This window comes from Triticum urartu, chromosome 1A (genome assembly GCF_056163025.1).
Source record: "Triticum urartu cultivar PI428250 chromosome 1A, HENAU_Tu73, whole genome shotgun sequence".
NCBI lineage: Eukaryota > Viridiplantae > Streptophyta > Magnoliopsida > Poales > Poaceae > Triticum > Triticum urartu.
Window position 1 is genome coordinate 514,622,615 of NC_141873.1, and position 6,000 is coordinate 514,628,614.

Here is a 6,000-nt window from a genome sequence, read left to right on the forward strand (position 1 = left end):
ATATAAAGGATGGAGGAGGAGGAGGAGGCCGGCCAAGGCTAGGTGCGGCCAGGGTGTGGAGTCCTACTAGGACTCCAAGTCCTAGTAGGAGTCCACCAAGAGGGGAGGAAGGGAGAAGGAAGTGGAGGAGAAGGAGAGGTGGCCGGCCCCCTTTTCCCTAGTCCAATTCGGACTAGAGGGGAGGGGGGCGCAGCAGCCCCTTGGCCCTTTCTCCTCTTCCCACTAAAGCCCATCAAGGCCCATTGCTTCTCCCGTAACTACCCGGTACTCCGAAAAATACCCGAATCACTCGGAACCTTTCCGATGTCCGAATATAGTCGTCCAATATATCGATCTTTACGTCTCGACCATTTCAAGACTCCTCGTCATGTCCCCGATCTCATCCGGGACTCCGAACTTCTTCGGTACATCAAAACTCATAAACTCATAATATAACTGTCATCGAAACCTTAAGCGTGCGGACCCTACGGGTTCGAGAACAATGTAGACATGACCGAGACACGTCTCCGGTCAATAACCAATAGCGGGACCTGGATGCCCATATTGGCTCCTACATGTTCTACGAAGATCTTTATCGGTCAGACCGCATAACAACATACGTTGTTCCCTTTGTCATCGGTATGTTACTTGCCCGAGATTCGATCGTCGGTATCCAATACCTAGTTCAATCTCGTTACCGGCAAGTCTCTTTACTCCTTCCGTAATACATCATCTCACAACTAACATATTAGTTGTAATGCTTGCAAGGCTTATGTGGTGTGCATTACCGAGAGGGCCCAGAGATACCTCTCCGACAATCGGAGTGACAAATCCTAATCTCGAAATACGCCAACCCAACATGTACCTTTGGAGACACCTGTAATGCTCCTTTATAATCACCCAGTAACGTTGTGATGTTTGGTAGCACACAAAGTGTTCCTCCGGCAAACGGGAGTTGCATAATCTCATAGTCATAGGAACATGTATAAGTCATGAAGAAAGCAATAGCAACATACTAAACGATCGGGTGCTAAGCTAATGGAATGGGTCATGTCAACCAGATCATTCACCTAATGATGTGATCCCGTTAATCAAATAACAACTCTTTGTCTATGGTTAGGAAACATAACCATCTTTGATTAACGAGCTAGTCAAGTAGAGGCATACTAGTGACACTCTGTTTGTCTATGTATTCACACATGTATTATGTTTCCGGTTAATACAATTATAGCATGAATAATAAACATTTATCATGAAATAAGGAAATAAATAATAACTTTATTATTGCCTCTAGGGCATATTTCCTTCAGTCTCCCACTTGCACTAGAGTCAATAATCTAGTTCACATCGCCATGTGATTTAACAGCAATAGTTCACATCACCATGTGATTAACACCCATAGTTCACATCGATATGTGATCAACACCCAAAAGGGTTTACTAGAGTCAGTAACCTAGTTCACATCGCTATGTGATTAACACCCAAAGAGTACTACGGTGTGATCATGTTTTGCTTGTGAGATAATTTTAGTCAACGGGTCTGCCACATTCAGATCTGTAAATATTTTGCGAATTTCTATGTCAACAATGCTCTGCACGGAGCTACTCTAGCTTATTGCTCCCACTTTCAATATGTATCTAGATCGAGACTTAGAGTCATCCAGATCTGTGTCAAAACTTGCATCGACGTAACTTTTTACGATGAACCTTTTTGTCACCTGCATAATTGAGAAATATTTCCTTATTCCACTAAGGATAATTTTGACCGCTGTCCAGTGATCTAGTCCTAGATCACTATTGTACTCCCTTGCCAAATCAGTGCAGGGTATACAATAGATCTGGTACACAGCATGACATACTTTATAGAACCTATGGCCAAGGCATAGGGAATGACTTTCATTCTCTTTCTATCTTCTGTCGTGGTCGGGCTTTGAGTCTTACTCAACTTCACACCTTGTAATACAGGCAAGAACTCTTTCTTTGACTGCTCCATTTTGAACTACTTCAAAATCTTGTCAAGGTATGTACTCATTGAAAAAACTTATCAAGCGTCTTGATCTATCTCTATAGATCTTGAAGCTCAATATGTAAGCAGCTTTACCAAAGTCTTTCTTTGAAAAACTCCTTTCAAACACTCCTTTATGCTTTGCAGAATAATTCTACATTATTTCCGATCAACAATATGTCATACACATATACTTATCAGAAATGATGTAGTGCTCCCACTCACTTTCTTGTAAATACAGGCTTCACCGCAAGTCTGTATAAAACTATATGCTTTGATCAACTTATCAAAGCGTATATTCCAACTCCGAGATTCTTGCACCAGTCCATAGATGGATCACTGGAGCTTGCATATTTAGTTAACACCTTTAGGATCGACAAAACCTTCTAGTTGCATCGTATACAAGTCTTCTTTAGTAAATCCATTAAGGAATGCAGTTTTGTTTATCCATTTGCCAGATTTCATAAAATGCGGCAATTGCTAACATGATTCGGACAGACTTAAGCATAGATACGAGTGAGAAAATCTCATCATAGTCAACACCTTGAACTTGTCAAAAACCTTTTGCGACAATTCTAGCTTTGTAGATACTAACACTACTATCAGCGTCCGTCTTCCTCTTGAAGATCCATTTATTTTCTATGGCTTGCCTATCATCGGGCAAGTCAACCAAAGTCTATACTTTGTTCTCATACATGGATCCCATCTCAGATTTCATGGCCTCAAACCATTTCGCGGAATCTGGGCTCATCATTGCTTCCTCATAGTTCGCAAGTTCGTCATGGTCTAGTAACATGACTTCCAGAACAGGATTACCGTACCACTCTGGTGCGGATCTCACTCTGGTTTACCTGCGAGATTCGGTAGTAACTTGATCTGAATTTACATGATCATCATCATTAGCTTCCTCACTAATTGGTGTAGTAGTCACAGGAACAGATTTCTGTGATGAACTACTTTCCAATAAGGGAGAAGGTACAATTACCTTATCAAGTTTTTTACTTTCCTCCCACTCACTTCTTTCGAGAGAAACTCCTTCTCTAGAAAGTTTCCGAATTTAGCAACAAAAGTCTTGCCTTCGGATATGTGATAGAAGGTGTATCCAATAGTTTCCTTTGGATATCCTATGAAGATTTACTTCTCCGATTTGGGTTCGAGCTTATCATGTTGAAACTTTTTCACATAAGCATCGCAGTCCCAAACTTTAAGAAACGACAACTTTGGTTTCTTGCCAAACCACAATTCAGATTGTGTCGTCTCAACGGACTTAGATGGTGCCCTATTTAACGTGAATGCAGCTGTCTCTAATGCATAACCCCAAAACGATAGTGGTAGATCAGTAAGAGACACCATAGATTGCACTATATCCAATAAAGTACGGTTATGACGTTCGGACACACCATTATGCTGTGGTGTTCCATGTGGCATGAGTTTGTGAAACTATTCCACATTGTTTTAATTGAAGACCAAACTCGTAACTCAAATATTTGTCTCCGTGATCAGATCGTAGAAACTTTATTTTCTTGTCACGATGATTTTCCACTTCACTCTGAAATTCTTTGAATTTTTCAAATGTTTCAGACTTATGTTTCATCAAGTAGATATACCCATATCTGCTCAAATCATCTGTGAAGTTCAGAAAATAACGATACTTGCCGTGAGCCTTAACACTCATCGGACCGCATACATCAGTATGTATTATTTCCAATAAGTCAGTTGCTCGCTCCGGAGAACGGAGTCTTAGTCATCTTGCCCATGAGGCATGGTTCGCAAGCATCAAGTGATTCATAATCAAGTGATTCCAAAATCCCATCAGCATGGAGTTTCTTCATGCGCTTTACACCAATATGACCTAAACGGCAGTGCTACAAATAAGTTGCACTATCATTATTAACTTTGCATCTTTTGGTTTCAATATTATGATTATGTGTATCACTACGATCGAGATACAACGAACTATTTTCATTGGGTGTGTAACCATATAAGGTTTTATTCATGTAAACAGAACAACAATTTATTCTCTTACTTAAATGAATAATCGTATTACAATAAACATGATCAAATAATATTCATGCTTAACGCAAACACCAAATAACACTTATTCAGGTTCAACACTAATCCCGAAAGTATAGGGAGTGTGCGATGATGATCATATCAATCTTGGAACCACTTCCAACACACATCGTCACTTCACCCTTAACTAGTCTCTGTTTATTCTGCAACTCCCGTTTCGAGTTACTAATCTTAGCAACTGAACTAGTATCAAATACTGAGGGGTTGCTATAAACACTAGTAAAGTACACATCAATAACATGTATATCAAATATACTTATGTTCACTTTGCCATCCTTCTTTTCTGCCAATCACTTGGGGTAGTTCCGCTTCCAGTGACCAGTCCCTTTGCAGTAGAAACACTTAGTCTCAGGCTTAGGACCAGACTTGGGCTTCTTCACTTGAGCAACAACTTGCTTGCTGTTCTTCTTGAAGTTCCCCTTCTTCCCTCTGCCCTTTTCTTGAAACTAGTGGTCTTGTCTACCATCAACACTTGATGTTTTTCTCGATTTCTACCTTCGTCAATTTCCGCATTACGAAGAGCTTGGGAATCGTTTCCGTTATCCCTTGCATATCATAGTTCATCACGAAGTTCTACTAACTTGGTGATGGTGACTAGAGAATTCTGTCAATCACTATCTTATCTGGAAGATTAACTCCCACTTGATTCAAGCGATTGTTGTACTCAGACAATCTGGGCACATGCTCACTAGTTGAGCGATTCTCCTCCATCTTTTAGCTATAGAACTTGTTGGAGACTTTCATATCTCTCAACTCGGGTATTTGCTTGAAATATTAACTTCAACTCCTGGAACATCTCATATGCTCCATGACGTTCAAAACGTCTTTGAAGTCCCGATTCTAAGCCATTAAGCATGGTGCACTAAACTATCAAGTAGTCATCATATTGAGCTAGCCAAACGTTCATAACGTCTGCATCTGCTCCTGCAATAGGTCCGTCACCTAGCGGTGCATCAAGGACATAATTCTTCTGTGCAGCAATGAGGATAAACCTCAGACCACGGATCCAATCCGCATCTTTGCTACTAACATCTTTCAACACAATTTTCTCTAGGAACATATCAAAATAAACACAGGGAAGCAACAACGCGAGCTATTGATCTACAACATGATTTGCAAAATACTACCAGGACTAAGTTCATGATAAATTTAAGTTCAATTTAATCATATTACTTAAGAACTCCCACTTAGATAGACATCCCTCTAATCCTCTAAGTGATCACGTGATCCAAATCAACTAAACCATGTCCGATCATCACGTGAGATGGAGTAGTTTCATTGGTGAACATCACTATGTTGATCATATCTACTATATGATTCATGCTCGACCTTTCGGTCTCCGTGTTCCGAGGCCATATCTGTATATGCTTGGCTCGTCAAGTATAACCTGAGTATTCCGCGTGTGCAACTATTTTGCACCCGTTGTATTTGAACGTAGAGCCTATCACACCCGATCATCACGTGGTGTCTCAGCACGAAGAACTTTCGCAACGGTGCATACTCAGGGAGAACACTTCTTGATAATTTAGTGAGAGATCATCTTATAATGCTACCGTCAATCAAAGCAAGATAAGATGCATAAAAGATAAACATCACATGCAATCAATATAAGTGATATGATATGGCCATCATCATCTTGTGCCTGTGATCTCCATCTCCGAAGCACCGTCATGATCACCATCGTCACCGGCGCGACACCTTGATCTCCATCGTAGCATCGTTGTCGTCTCGCCAATCTTATGCTTCTACGACTATCACTGCCGCTTAGTAATAAAGTAAAGCATTACATCGCGATTGCATTGCATACAATAAAGCGACAACCATATGGCTCCTGCCAGTTGCCGATAACTCGGTTACAAAACATGATCATCTCATACAATAAAATTCAGCATCATGTCTTGGCCATATCACATCACAACATGCCCTGCAAAAACAAGTTAGACG